Below are 16,850 nucleotides of genomic sequence, written 5' to 3' on the forward strand. Positions count from 1 at the left end.
TATTTTTATAGAAATGTCTTATAGTGCAAAAAATTTAGCCTTTCCTTTATCCAAAGGTATATTTATGCAGCCACTTGAAAAATGAAAGCTATGAAGCCAATAACTTTGGTTTTGAGATATGAGTGGTTTTCTGTTGAAATTGTGTATCTCATGATGTTTGTAACTTTACATTATACATTGTACATTATGTACAATTTTACATTATTATGTATATTATACATTGTACATTATTATTACATTGTACATTATGAGATAAAAAGACAATGGAGCAATGCCTTTGGACAGATGAAACATTTAAGGTGACACAGCAACTCAAAGAAATTGTGGGGCAGCTAAAGTACTGGGCCCATATTCACAAAGCAGTCCTAGTGAGGATTAGCTATGAAACATGTCATGGCTAGGACAAAATGGCACATTTTCATCATAAACTGTGCACATCTGTCATAAAAATGTGCAGGATGCTAAGGCTAGGTCCACTCTGTCTTAGCAGCTGTCCACTCTGTCTTAGCAGCTTATGACAGATACTCCCACTGCCAAGATGGGTGCCCCATAACATCTCCAGCTCAGGAATGATTTCAGATAGGACATATTGAATTAACTTAATAACACAGAATTCATCAGAAGATATTGTTTAAACTGTGTAGGTATTCTCTTTCTCCAATCTGCAGTGAGGGAAGCCTTACAGAGTGACACAGAAAGGAGAAATCCACTTACACCTGAAATGAAGATGATCATAACACTTGGATAACTTGCTCCTGGGAAAAGCTACTGGGAAAATAAATTTGTGCAATAGGTAGCCGTCATTGCTACCAAACCATTTGGAAATTGTTTCTTTATATTGAAGCACTCCTATGGGATCACATTTACTATATTTCAAAGACTGAATTACTATCTTACTAACTGTGTCTACTCTCTCAATACTGTAATACCTCTGCTTAAGTCATTTTGAGTTAAGTGATTTTCGAAGATGTGTTGGTTTTTCTTAAATATTACATGGAAAAATAAAACTTGCCTTAGGTCGTTTTACTCAAGTTTCTGTCGGCTATTGAAAAATGTTAAAAATGTCAAAACGTTAAAATAACAATAAATACATATAAAATTATATTTAAATAAATGTAAAAATAGTATTATCTATATATATTTCATATATCATAAAATCATATAAAAACAGCAAAATTAGCTTAATAAAGTATGCACAGCAGTTGTTCATATTTCAAATTCCTGGCAACAGGTGGCATTTCTGTGTCATTTTCCACACTGACATGGATTTTGAATTCAGACTTTTGTTCACATTTGTGCTTGCTGCTGATGTTCTTTCAACTGCATTTCAGTTGTGATTTAAAATACATTTTTGCCCATGGCTTCAAAGAAAAGCTACAGTACAACTGATAGTGCTAAGCGTAAAGCTATATCTTCCTGCACCTACACCAGCCCTGACAAACAACATCAATGGGATCTATCAGGTTAATTTAAAATTGGTTTTCACTTTATTATTTTTAATTATTTTATTCAGAATACTGTGCGTACATATCATAAATATGGGGAGTGTTTATTTGAGGTTTACAGTGTGTTTATTTCATCTTAAATCATTTTTCAATCTAAGTCGTAACCTCTGAAACCAATTAACGACATAGGATAAGGTATATCTGTAAATAAAAAATGAAGGATATATTTATAAAAGCTATAAATTAGTAGTAAACAGCAGCTTTTACCTCATCTTTTAGTATTTGAAATCAAGTAAGCGCTACACATACCAAACAGTAGCACAGTTTTGCTCAAGTCATAACTTATGACATAAAACAAAAAACACTAAATTATGATAAGCATCTGCCGAAGCTATGACACATGCCATAACTTTATGAAGAATATGGCCCCTGATCTCTTCAGCAATAAGCTCTTAGCACACACTATAAAGTATCATCTTATATTACGGTATGTATTCATGTATTCATTTGGTATAATTGTAATGAAAGAGTGTAGATACAAACAAGAGGCCAGGGTCAAGAGAAATCCCTAGTCACCTGTAGTATCAAGATCTAAAGACCATGTTGTTTACACTTTCCACAGCACCAACACACAGCTGCATCACATCAAATGTGAGGACAAAACACACACACACACACACTCACACTGTTTTAGATGTGATGGCATTGTTCTGCTGCTTTATGCCAAATGTGAGGACAAATCACACACTCATGTGGCACCTGCACTACTGTTTGACATCAATTGTGAGGTAAAAATACACACTTGTGTAGTGGTTGGACTGCTGTGGCATGCCAAATATGAAGGCAAAAACACATACACAATGCTAGGCTATGTAGCCAGCATAGTAGATGAGGGGTATTCTGTGTTTTCAATACCCCAAGTTTTGTGATGCTCAAGTTTAGCACTATGGCTTTAGAAGAAAGCAAGCATGAAACTTGCATAGCCATCTGGGGGTTTGGTATGTTTTGGTGCAGTAGTTTGGGCACAGCTGTTGTATTGTGCTTGTTTTGGTGGCAGCTGATTTAATGTTAACCTATTTGGCGACAAACATTTTGGCTCTGATAACATTTCTTTATTTTCAACACCTCTAGCAGATCAAAATTACACTATATCAGTTGTAAAATGAGAGATGAATACACATATTTAGAAACAGGAAAACTAGTCAAGACCAAAATATTTGGCTTGATAAGGCCAGCACCAAACATTTTGGCCAAAAACGGTTATAGCCCTGTAATACTGTTCAAAATAGGTCTCAATGTATGGCGTGCAAGTTACGAGTAGGGGAGTCTCTTAACTTCATAATGTATTGCTCAGAAAGTCATTCACAGCCAGTGGGTAGCCAGTGAGTGGAAGTGTTTTGTGTGTGTCCTCGGTCACCCGCAGGATTTTTCCTTTTGCTTCACCCCTGTTTGTGGCCATAGAAAAGGCATGGCTAAGACTAAAGAGCTGAAAAGTTACCAAATTATGGGAATTTTATTTTAAGTTTAATTTTGCATGTGAAGATGATGATACCTTATTACTAGTAGAACATTCATTGTACTGGTATATCACTGTTTCAATTGTCTGGTGCTCACTGATCCAAACTTCACCATAGATGGTTTGGTAGCTTGGGTGTCATCTTACACCACTGATATCAGTTAAACCATTAAATTCAAACAAATTTTGGGGTCATCTTATTTGCTGAAATATACAGTAGTCCTTAGTCTCAGTTGAGTTGGTTGTTGGTGCAGATCTGCTGTCACAAGTGTTTCATTCTATCATTATCTTTTTATATATTTTTAACTAAAATTGACAGAGTACACAAGACTTACCGGAGGTCAGCTGAAGTGTACTTAAGATTTTACGAAGCAAATCACGTCTGCTTGAAGCTAGCTTTCATATGAGATAATGCCACGCTGCCCCACACGTCAGACTTTGAAGCATACGACAACCTACATGAAAATGAGACCCCCACCAATCCTTATTTCCACACTTCAGAGGAATTATACAATGAAACAAAGGGTGGGAGAGGAGGGCATGTGAAAGCTAGCTTCAAGCAGGTGTGACTTGCTTCGTAAAATCTCAAGTACACTTCAGCTGACCTCTAGTAAGTCTCATGTACCCTGTCAATTTTATGTCAGCAAATCACTTGTCTGCTGAAGCTCACTACTCCATGAGGTTCTAAAGCCATGTGGGTGTCATACCTTGATAAGCATTCATTAGTTCAATACAGTCAAAGTTGTCATGATAACTGCTAATCTAATAGAGGTAGGAAAAAACTCTGGAAACAAAAGAACTTTCATTGTACAACCATTCCCAACAAAGAAGTAACAACCTGCACCCAAACTTAACCTAACACTGCCTCTTGAAAATCATCCATATCACAAGCAATTACCTTGTCATAATGTCTGGCAAATGTGGTCTCCTGTGACCAACCAGCTTTTGTCATAATGTGAGCCACTGATACTGCCATGGCCTTCGCTTTTGAGGCTGCTGCTGGTCGCACACTGTCTGCTGTGTACTTCACAGTGTTCACCCCCGACAAAACCAGCATCGTTCTAACCCATCTTGCGATAGTGTCCCTTGATACTGGTTTGTGTGGTTTAACGAAGCTGATGAAAAGTTGTCCATCTTCTTGCCCAATTAACCATTCTGTCTTTTCAATGTACATTTTGAGAGTTTCACATACATATAATCTTGTATCTTTGGTAAAAGCACAAAATTTCACAACCTGAGTGTTACATTTTGGTCGGCATTGTTTAACGTTGCCACCTAACCATATGGTAGTGGAATCCTCCCCTATGCTGATGTTCTTCAACACTAGAAAGTGTAAAGTTTGAACCCGGGCCACTTGTGTGAGGGCCATCAGCATTACTAATTTCAAAGTCAGCGCCTTCAGAGTGAGATTGGTAACAGGGGCCATGGTCCTCAGTTGACACAAGACGGGCGTGACGTCCCAGGTATCAGTATACCTGGGTGTTGACGACCTCAGGTTGAATACACCTCTAAGCAGTCTGTTGACCAGGGGGTGGTTGCCTGCCCTGCAGCCATCCACCACTAATCCAAGCGAAGAAAGAGCCCCCCTGGCAGTGTTGACACAGTCATATCCCACTCCTCTGTGAAAGGTTTCAGATAAAAAATGAATTATATGGCTTACAGAGGGATTAAGGGGATTGATGTCCCACCTATGATGAAACTGTGTCCATCTGTTGACATGTGTACGGTACTGCTTTTCGGTCCCAGGCTTCCAAGAGGCCATGATGATGTCTGTACCCACTGCTGAAATGCCTTGTTTTCGCAGCTTTTCCCAGACAAAAGACAAGCCATTAACTTGGTATGTCTCATGATGGGGTGGTCCTCTGTTGCGAGTGGTAGAATGAGCACATTCTTCATCTTCATGATGAGCCGGGGTTCCTTGACAAGGATTTGGAGTACTTCCCCCATCCATGGTTGGGACAGCCACAGCAGAACCACCAGCCATCCTTTTGCCTGTTCCTCTCATAGCTTCTGCAGACATCTGGAGATCAAGGCAAATGGGGGAAAGATATAAATTAACTCGAATTGAGCCCAATTAATAGAAAATGCATCGAAAAATTCGGCCTCTGGATTGGATTTCCAAGAACAATACCGGTCAACCTGTTTGTTTAATTGAGAAGCAAGTAAATCAATGCTTGAAGTTCCAAAAATTTTGCAGATGTCCCTGAAAATTTTTTCATTTAGTCTCCATTCATGTCTGTCATTAAATCTGCGAGACACTTTGTCTGCTATGATGTTGTCTTTGCCAGGTATGTGAGAGCAGGTAATCCAAGCATTTCTGGCTAAACACCATTTCCAGATCTCAGTGCAAAAATCATTGCAAGTCAAAGATTTCATGCCCCCCATTTCATTAACATAAGTAATGGCGGTGGTGTTATCACAGAACACTTTGACATGCTTCCCTTTGACCTCATATACAAAAGATTTCAAGGTAAGAAAAATGGCTTTGAGCTCCCGTGCATTGATATGAAGTTGAAGTTCATCCCTGAATCATTTGCCACCTGTAATTTGAGAGTTGAGGCAACCACCCTAGCCTAAGACTAAAGCATCAGTGTACAACTCAGTGTCAGAGGTGACTTGTGGAAAATTTTCCTGTCTTGCACAGTAACTTGATTGACCCACCACCTGAGGTTCATTTTCATGTCATCCGTAATTGGCATCTATTTGTCAAAGCTACCATTGTTATTTTGTAAAGCAGCAATTTTGGCAATTTCCAGCTTTCTGTAAAAACAACTTGCCCATTTCCACAGCAAGGATTGCAGCAACCAGCAGACCAAAAAACTCTGGCCACTTCCCTGATTTTCACTCTCTTTTTCTGCAACAGCAGAGTACAACTGTGCAAAATTTTCTCAGTCCTACATTCTGGTAGGGTGACAGTCATATTCTGTGAGTCAATAACATTTCCCAAATACTCTATACGATTAGTGGGAACCAGAATAGATTTTTCAACATTGATACAGAAACCGAGTTTCCTTAACAAATGCAAAGTATCTTTAATACAATCGTAACAACCAGACAGAGAACTGTTGCAAATGATAGTGTCATCAATATAGCTGGTAATGGTGTAGCCCAAGTCTCGTAGAGTAGCAAAGACCGGTTTCATTAGTTTGGTGAAAAGTCATGGGTCATCTGAAATGCCATTGGCCATACAGGTGAAATGAAAAATCTTCCCACGCCACTTAAAACAGAGATACTTCTGTTGTTCCTCAGCTATCTTAATTGAATAGTAAGCGTGGCGAAGGTCCACTGAAGCCATGAAATCCCCCTGTTTACAACCCTCACTGCTTGCTCAAAATTTTCTATTTTGAAATGCTTATAAGCAATATGTTTATTTAACTTTTCAGGTTGATTATCATCTTAAACTCCCCATTCTTTTTCTTCCTTAAAAATACCAGAGAGACTATCTGGCCATCCTGCTTATGAGTAAGAGCAATTACCTTGTGAGCTAACAATTTTGTAATTTCCTGATCAATGAGAATTTTATCTTCCTCCTTAAACATATACTCTTCCTGCTCAAAAACTAAAGGTGTAATGTTAGTCACATCAAGGTCAAGGTGGCAGTGCGCAACAATGTCAAGAATATGAGGGTCAAGAGTGATCTTACACCATTCATGCAAAAAATTGCTGAGTCTGCCTGCAACAAAATTAGGACTTGCCTGTATTATTGTCAGGGATTGCTGTGATCCCATCCTCAGGAGTTTTTTGGCTCAGAGTCCTGCTGTGGGTTGGTGAATCATGGTTCTCCCTTGGAGCCGACCCGACGTTGACTGTAAGGATGGAACCTAGTTGGGAATCCTCTGGGAGAGGCTCTACCCTAGAACACTCATGGTTTTCCCCCCGCAGGTTTGCTGAAGCCGAATTTCCAAGTGGGGAAGGATTTCCTGATAGAGAATTTACTCTTCAGTCTTTCTGTTTCCTCAATTTGTTTGGCTGACTGTGAGATGTCATCTCCAAACAAAAACCTTGTCATTGGAATCTTGTCAGAGCATAAGTGAGCGTACTTATAGTTGATTTCACGCTTGATGACAAAGCATCTTGCCAGGTTGTTGCAATGATTGGCATTTCCGAGCAAGGCCAAAGCCCCATTGAGGAGACTAACTTCCTGAGCCACCATTGAGTTTCCTTCCTCCTGTGCGAAATTGTCCAGCACAGTGAGCGACTTGACAATAATAGTGTCTGCCTTGAGTAAATCTTTACCAACCTCCTTCGTCTGGAAATCAGTCCGTTGAGCATCTAATTTCAGCACCTCTAAAATCTGTGAGTTACACTCAACAGGGTACAGTGCAGGACAGTTGCCTGGCCTCTTGGTGATGTTGGCCTCCAGAACTTATCGATAGTCCTTCTCACACATCCCATTAGCAAACATGATTCACCATATCCACGATATGTGTTTGAACCTCTGCCAAAACACATTTCAAGGGCCCATAGGTCTTAGCGCCTTGCAACAACACACTGCGTATAGACGAGTCAGGGAGTTCTCCTTCTTCACTGTCCTCATCACCATCTGGTCTAAACCCAGAGAATCCAGCAGTTGAGGCAGCCACTCCAGCCCACAAACCCTCAGAACAAAGCAGGGGGCCAGTCAAGCCAACGTTGGGGTCACTGCTGCCAATAGGAACACTGCCTCTGGCAGTCAAGGAGTCCTGTGTGCCTTGCCGTCTCTCGGCTTTCAATTTCTCCATGTCGCCCCTTAATTCGGTGAGGGCATCCATAAGCACAGCCCAAGGAGCCGCGTACACCTCCTCCCGGAATGGGGAAGGAGAGGAAGACATTTGTCAGCTGACTGAGCAGATGATGTACAGTCTCGCCTTCTGCTCGAGGACGGGTGATCTTCAGACAGTGTACAGTCTCTCCTCGAACTCCTGTGACAAGTAGTAGAGTGCTTGTGCCTGGACTTGTCCTCACCCTGGCATGAACTCATAGTACTCGTCTGTCCTCTGTTAGAGGACTTGCCCTTATAATCTGATGTCTTGGCTCCATTGGAGTCACTATCCAGGGAAGACATGGCAGTCAAAAACAAACACCGTCATAAACAAAATCCTTAACCTGGATTTATTCAAGGGCAATAACCAACTCCTATTAAGGGGGAAAGCAGGTGCAGGGCTCTACTGCCTGCATGACAGGTGACAGCCTGGCAGAGCAAAGCAAAAGCGAAGACCTGGGCAAAAAGGGTGAGATAGGAGCGTCTGACCAGTGCGGGAGCCACATAGCAGCTGACGTGGGGCAGCGCTGCGTTATCCCATAGGGTAGCAAACTTCAGCAGACAAGTGATTTGCTGACATAAAATCATTGTTTTAACCACATGATGGCTGAGGAAGTAAAGAAAAATTTGCTCACAACAGATTCCTTTATGTCTTTAACAAAACAAGCAAAGCTGACAGCGAGTTGAAATTTTGGCATTGAGAGCAAAAAATCAGTGCAAGGCAGTGCTCCATACTAAAGCTGGAAATGTGGTGTGGGAGCTGAACAGCCATTCACATGATGCCTCTGCTGCACTACTAGAAGTTGCACTTTTGAAAAAAAAAAAAAAAAAAAAAAGAGCACAGGAAACCCTTGAGTCACCAACTGTAGTTGTTAATGACATATCCCAAGCTAGTCTACCAGCCATTCCTAATATGTCAGCTTTAAGGAAAATAATATGCAGAAAGTGTAATTCAGTTATGAACAGCCCCATCAATCCAGCTGATTTACAACAATTGTTTGTGTCAGAATGCTACAAGATATATGTCCCTCAACCAGGAGTGGAAGAAAATTTTTTACTGAGTGATAGGGAACTGGGTCATGACTGGATATTAATCTACGGAAGACAAAGCTGGTTACAGCACTTAGTGACATCTGATATGTGGTTTGCAGATGGCACATTCAGTATTGCTCCCAGCGTCTTTTCTTAGATTAATGTAACTATGATAAAAAACATGGAAGAGTTTATCCTAAAATTTATGCTCTTTTGCCAAACAAGCAACAAACCACATACTTGAGAATGCTTGAGTTATTGAAAGAAATGGAACCCAGCTTGAAACCCAGTGCAATTGTCTGTGATTTTGAACAAGCTACATACAGTGCTATGAAAGACATTCCCTGATATTCAAATAAAAGAGAGTTTTTTTCCATTTAGCTCAATATGCAAAAACATCTAGCTAGTTTAGGGTTCACTAGTTTGGATAATACTGATCCATATTTTGTGTTAATAGTTAAAATGATTATTGCCATTGCCTTTGTACCTTTGAACATGATTGATGAATATCTGGATGCTCTAGCAACCAAACTGCCAAAAGAATGCCATTATTTTGCCCTGAGATTTGGAACTTTGATCAGAGAACATTAAACAGGGAATATTAAACAGGGCCTCAAACAGTAATATGGAGGCAGCCCACTGTTGATTGAAATACAAACTTCGCCTGCAACATCCCACTATATGGAAATTAATTGATGGCTCGTGTAAAGTACAGAAAGGTAGAGATGCATATTATGAAAGGTTACTAGCCAACCATGAGCCATCACAAAAACTAAAGAAGTAGAGATGCAGATAGATGAATACATGACACTGTTCTTATATTTGAAAACATGGATACTTTCAAGTACTTAAAGAGCCTTGCTCATAATTATCAAATGAACTAAATTAAAGTGTATAAGAGTTTTTAGTGATTAAAAGATTTAGTGTTTTTTTTTTTCAATATAGCTAGTTTTAAAACTTCTTAAAGTTCTACTTTTAATCTACAGTTTCAAGCTTGTTTTTGAGTTCTAACTTCAAATGATGATGCAACAGTTTTTTCCGTCACCAAATAAGCTGGCGCCAACTAACTTGCTTGTAACTTAGGGAGTGCCTGTACACATAGGCCACTTAACTATAGTGTTTTGCAAATATGAAGATAATTAGAGTGGAACTGGTGTGGAATATCCCTTCCAGGCAGTGGTGTCACTTCATCCCCAACTAAGCATATCTCATATGTTGCTTGTTTAGCCTTCAAATATAGCATTACTTACTTTTACAGAGTTCAGTGGGAGTGCTATGGGGCTACTTGTTTCATGCATACCTTGTTAGACATCAAACACATAACCATCACCACCACCACCACTGCCTACAATAACACTAGAGCTCACACAGTTGGCTACACCTGATCCAGATTTATCACCTACCAAGTGAAGGCACCTCATCTTAGCAGTACCTTGCAACTCAGTATTAAATTCCACTGCAGCCACTTTCGGCTCATTGGATTGTGAATGGTAAACTATTAGTAACAGTGCCATATCACTCACATCTTGTAATAACCCAGACACTTCAACACTATAGGACTCTCAAGACAAAGTTCTTCAGATGTTGCACACCTTAACATAATTCCTCTCTCATTTCAAGATTCCCTAACCTGTGAAGAGTCTAACCTTAAAAATAATATACCTGCATTTGACACTGCCAGGACAATTTTTTTTTTTTTTTTTTTTTTTTTTTATACTTAAAAGGGGTACTGCAAGGACAATAAAAGTTAGCAAAAAAAAAAAAAAAGGCTCACCAGAATGCCAATCCTCAAAGCAAAGCCAAAACAAATTTTAAAAAATCAGAGGATAGGTATCTTGAAACATCCTTCTTGAAGGAGTTCAAGTCATAGGAAGGAGAAAAATACAGAAGCAAGCAGGGAGTTCTAGGTCCAATTTTTTTTTAAACATGGTGTTTGTATTTACTAATATTAATGTAGCCATTTTGGATTTTTTAAACACTTCCAGCTTTGTGCTTCAGGTTAGATCAATCAAACCCCAAGAAATCATATTGGAAATGTTGGTGTGAACTACCCCTCCCTAACAGCAAACCCCAATGATATTTACTACTCCTATGCAGCAGAAAGTTATGTTGGAAATATTAAAATGTACCTGAGTGTTACTATGCGAAATAAATATTTATACATCCTCCTGATTCATAGATTTTGGCGTTTGAAATGCTGTGTTTGGGAGATTGCGCTTGCAGCCCTAGAGTTTTGGTTTGTTTACTGACCAGCATTCACGACCTCACAAGTCCCAGTATTATTATCTCTTTCAACAGTCTCAGCATGGCTAAAATTTTGTACCTTTATCTGATAGAGCTTCTCATTCTGAATAATCTAAACCCCATACATACCCACTGCAGATTATTTATAATGCTGAGCAATTTTTAAAGTTTAGTTAAGTTGGGTTAGTTTGGTTAGGTTAGGTTAGACTAGTTTGGTTAGATTAGGTTAGTTTGGCTACATTATGTTAGTTTCATGAGGATGGGTTAGGTGATTGGGCATGAAAGCTGGCTAGCAGCCATGGGTGAGTGGCAGCCAGGCCTCTCATTGGGAACATTGTCAGTGAATGTTACTACTGTGTGTGAAACTATCTATTTCTGGTAGATTTTGGTCTGTTTTTTTAATACTCTGCTTTTTGTTTTCATCACAAATCATTAGTTTCTGTGGGGATGGGATGTTAGTGGGGTGAAAAATAAAAACTAATATTTCTTTTATGTTCTTGTTCACTTATTTAGTGATACATGAGTATTTTTCCTATGTATTCCCATGCTTGGTGAAACTGACGCTCAGTTTTTGCCCCTGTTAATGGGTAGCTTTGGTTGAAAACCTATATCATTTCCCTTCATACTTTGGCTTTCTCATTCATAACTCAGAGGTCATGGGATTTATTAATAGCTGGCTTATCTGGTACATGTTCCTGATTCAGAGGAGCCCTTTAGTGGATGATGGAGTTGCCTTGGTGTTTCTACTGCTTACAAAACTCAGTAGTATCACATCACCCATAAGGCAAGGTGTATCTCTCTCTCTCTCTCTCTCTCTCTCTCTCTCTCTCTCTCTCTCTCTCTCTCTCTCTCTCTCTCTCTCTCTCTCTCTCTCTCTCTCTCTCTCTCTCTCTCTCTCTCTCTCTCTCACAGCTTTCTGGAGCTTATCTCACTCATAACTTGAACACCCTCTGTACTATACACATTATTTCGGGTTTGGTATGTGTCATCACCTTGGGACCAATACTATTTTTTTCCTCTCTATATGACCTTACTTCATTCATTTAAGTTATACATTTAACATACCCATATATAAATCCTGACACACATGAAGGAAACAACCCTATTTTGATACTGAATCTTAGCGGGACACTGGTGAATATTTTTGTTCACAGCATATCTCCCAATGTCTTCCCAAAGTTGCCTCTTGTCTGTTTACATCCTGTCTCCCAATGTCTTCCTTGAGTTGCCACTTTCTTGATTGGAAATACAACCCATCCTTTCACACCTTGGTTCTTCTTTCCTGATATGTTCATACAATCAACCACAGCATATGTATAGATTGGGGTGTTACAACACCACTACAAACTCATATCACTCGCCTCAGGTTTGTTGGCTGTTATGGAGAAGTCAGCATGTCTGATATTGGCCAGTCATTTCATCTCTGCACAGTTTTGGCTGTCACTGTATCCTGTCAGCACAAATAATACTTGCTCAGCTCTTTTGGGGATTTTCCAGATAAAACATTAATCCCTGTAGAAACCAGTGGAAAATGTTTCAAACTAAATATGTAGCTGGAGAATAGAAAACACTGAGAGACTTCTTGCAAGTATTTAACTTATGATAACAGTTCTGTAGAATGTGCATCACCAGATCCCATGGATAATGTTAGCATAAACACTTGGGATCAATGTTTTGTAACATTTAAGTACACTGCATCAAGATGGATCATAAGAGCCAGTTTTAAAATGTGCTTCACCATTGAACTGTGGGGGTGTTGACCAGCCCCTACATTAAAAGAGCCAGCAATCACCAGGAACTCAGCCCATAGTGAACGCCCCAATTAAAGTTCTAGAATCATGTCCAAAAAGGGACATTGTGGAGTTGTGAACTGACAGGTTTCACTATATAATAGTTATTAAGGCAAAAGAATGTCATACAGTTAGGGATAAGGACATGATCACTACAGCCAGGTAAAGGTTAAGTACTCTTCTGTGAGGAAGTAGTAAGCTGATATAAAGTAAAGGTTGCTAAGGAAGTGGCTAAGGGTTGAAAGATTCTTCTTGTGGTTAAAATCACATGTACTGTGAAGAAGAGAAAATAATTATTTCCCCATTTTAATATACTATGATGCACACCACATGGTCAATGGTAGGACATACAGACAGACAGACATGCTTTTGTGGACTTGCCATTTACATAAAAGGAGGTAAACATATGTACATTTATGGAATCCCCCACACACACACACACACACACACAGACATGAAAATGAGGAAATGGTGGTTAAAGGATGCGGGGCAAGAAGTAAGACAACAAAGAGAGAACACAAAAGAAATGGGTCCACAATAAATAAAATTAAAGTTATGTACACAAACATAGATGGATTAGTGTCCAGCCTAAGGGAACTAAGAGATTATTTACATGAAAAGAAACCAGAAGTGGCATGCATTACGGAAACAAAACTAACAAGGGAGATTAATGTTGAATTTGAAGAAGGATATAACACATGGAGAAGAGACAGAAAGAATAAGGGAGGAGGAGGAGTGATGATTCTAGTAAGAAAAAACATCTTGATAGAAACAGTGGAATATGGTGAAGGGAGGTCAGAAACATTGAGTGTGGAGATCAAGATCCAAGGACAAGAAAGCAGAAAAATTATTGTTGCATACATGCCTCCAAAGACCAACACTTGGGGGACTGATGATTATAAGCACATGCAAAGCGAGTTCATAAAAAGTATAGATGACATGCTAAAGATAAGAAACAAGGTGTTACTAGTAGGAGATTTTAATAGCAAAGAGATAAACGGGGGGGAGATGGAGGTGACAGAGATTGCCAGTACATGGCGTGAAGAATTTTTACAGACTATGATGGTAAACACGATGGATCAATTGGTGAAAGAAAATACTAGGTACAGAGGGGAAGATGAACCATCACTACTAGACTTGGTTTTTACAAAAAAGCCAGAAAATGAACCAAGTATAGAATATTTGTGTCCAGTGGGAAAAAGTGATCATGTGAAGATGGAGATAGAGATCAAAGAAGAAGTGCCAAAATTCAATGAGGAATATAAAAATGAGAGAAAAAATTATGCTAAGGCAGACTTTACAGGGTTAAAGAAATTCTATGGAGAGCTTGATTGGAATAATTTATTAAGAGGTATGGAGGTGCAGAAAAAATATGAAGTGTTTTTAAGCAAGTTTAGAGAAGGTGTTGAAAGATATGTGCCAAGATATAAGGTAAAAGAAAATAAGAAAGTGTGGTTTAATGCAAAGTGTGCAGAGGCAAAAAAGAAGGAGAGGGCATGGAAAAAAATGAGGAAACAATGGAATGAGATAAATAGAGAAGAATACAGGACAGCTAGAAATGATTATGTTAAAATAAGAAGAGAAGAAGAAAGAAATTTTGAAAGAGATGTAGTTGGAAAGTGTAAAGAAGAACCCAAACTTTTCTATAGATATGTAAATGGAAAAATAAAGCATAAAGATACCATTACAAAGCTGAAGAAAAATGGAGAAATTTATGAAACGACACAAGAGATGGCTGAGATACTGAATAAAAGCTTTAAGTCTGTATTTACAAGAGAAACTGTCTTTGCATCACTGGGAGATGAGAAACAACAGAAAGGAATAGAAAACATACAAGTGGAAAGAAAAGAAATTAAAAGACTACTGGAAGAGCTAGATACTAGGAAGGCGATGGGACCAGACGAAGTAAATGGATGGATATTGAAAGAATGTAGAGAGGAATTGGAAGAACCAATATGGGGATAATTAACAGTTCTTTGAAGGAGGGAAAAGTACCAAAGGAATGGAAGAGAGCAAATATAGTACCGTTATACAAAGGAGGCAATAAAATGGAACCACTGAATTACAGACCAGTCTCACTCACAAGTATTGTAAGTAAACTCTGTGAAATAGTCATTAAAAACAGATGGGTGCAATATCTTGAACAAGAAAATATAATAACAGAAAAACAATTCGGTTTCAGGAAAGAGAGATCTTGCGTAACAAACTTACTGAGCTTTTATACAAGAGTAATAGATAAACTACAAGAGAGAGATGGTTGGGTTGATGCAGTCTATTTAGATCTGAAAAAAGCTTTTGATACAGTTCCACGTAAAAGTCTCATATGGAAACTGGAACATCGAGGAGGGCTAAAAGGAAAAATACTTAAGTGGATGAAGGATTATCTCCAAGGTAGGGAAATGAGTACAGTAATCAGAGATAATAAATCAAGTTGGTGCGAAGTAACAAGCGGAGTACCACAAGGGTCTGTGTTGGCACCTATAATGTTTCAGGTCTATATAAATGATATGACGCTGGGTTTAAATAGCTACATTAACATGTTTGCAGATGATGCAAAATTGATGAAAGTAATAAAGAACCAAGAGGATTGTGAGGAACTACAGAGGGATATTGATAGAATTTATGAATGGAGTAAACGATGGAAATTAGAATTCAATATAAAGAAGTGCCATGTAATGGAGATGGGAAGAAGTAAAAGAAGACCTTCATAGGAGTATAAGATGGGAGGAATCACAATACCAAAGAGCAAAGAAGAAAAAGACTTGGGAGTAATAATTCAAGACACGCTATCACCAGAAAAACACATCAATGGAATATTTGGCTCTACATATAATTTGCTAGCAAATATCAGGGTGGCATTTAATTACCTAGACAAAGAAATGATGAAGAAAATCATAACACACATGATATGCCCCAAACTGGAATACGCAGCAGTGGTATGGTCTCCACACAAGAAGAAAGATATAAGGAAATTGGAAAGAATACAAAGAACAGCTACGAAAATGATACCTGAATTGGAAGACCTAAGTTACAAGGAAAGACTGGAAGAAATTGGATTACCAACACTGCAAGAAAGAAGGGAAAGAGGAGACCTGATAACAATGTTCAAATTAGTAAATGGCATGGAGAAGATAGACAGAGATGACCTAGTTGTAAAAGTGGAGGAAGGAAATAGACATATAAAGGGACATATGAAGAAATTAAAGAAGAGTCATTGTTTGGGAGATATTAAGAAATACAGCTTTCCGCATTGAACAGTTGAAATATGGAATAACTTAAAAGAAGAGGTGGTTGCGGCAAAGAGTGTGCACATGTTTAAAGAGAGATTGGACAAATTCGGGTATGGAGACAGGACTAATTGAGCTTTGGCTCGGACCCTGTACGTACAGTCATCTACAGCCATCTTGTCTATGAGAGTGCCGCTAAGACAGGGTAGACTGGTGTCTGGGAACGGATTAATCCATTTTACGTTGATTCTTATGGGGAAAATAGTTTCAGTTTTTTAACATTTCAGAGTTCGTTCATCAATCAGGAACTAATTAAGTTTGAGAACTGAATTTCCAGTGTGTATATATATATATATATATATATATATATATATATATATATATATATATATATATATATATATATATATATATATATATATATATATATATATATGTATATATATATATATATATATTTTTTTTTTTTTTTTTTTTTTTTTTTTTTTTTTAACATTCATGTCAAGAATGACAACTTGTTTCATAGGAAATTTTTTAATACTTTCTTCAACAATTTAATAAAGTTATTTTACTTTAGAAATCTATAACATCCTATCATAATAGAATCAGTTAGTGATGTCAGTAGCAATACTATAATGATATTTATTCATTTATATACATGATTAAGGCAGTAAAGTTTGATATGTGAAGTGATTCAGGGAATGAAACAAGGCATTCTTAAGTGATTTAAAGAAGGAGAGTGGAAAAGTAATAGGGTGATATGAATAAGATCAAGGAATGTGATGGTTGCACTGATCAGGTGTGCATTAAAAAAAAATCAGATTATTGGATAAGGCATGAATTGTATACATAAAA

The 16,850-nt window shown here is 38.3% G+C and overlaps 1 protein-coding gene across 7 annotated transcripts in view; it reads left to right on the forward strand.

Annotated features, from left to right (window-relative positions):
* Positions 1-16,850, forward strand: part of LOC135103714 (uncharacterized) — a 60,851-nt gene that overhangs the window by 18,293 nt on the left and 25,708 nt on the right. The window lies entirely within an intron of this gene.

This window comes from Scylla paramamosain, chromosome 9, assembly GCF_035594125.1.
Source record: "Scylla paramamosain isolate STU-SP2022 chromosome 9, ASM3559412v1, whole genome shotgun sequence".
In the NCBI taxonomy this organism is placed as follows: Eukaryota; Metazoa; Arthropoda; class Malacostraca; order Decapoda; family Portunidae; genus Scylla; species Scylla paramamosain.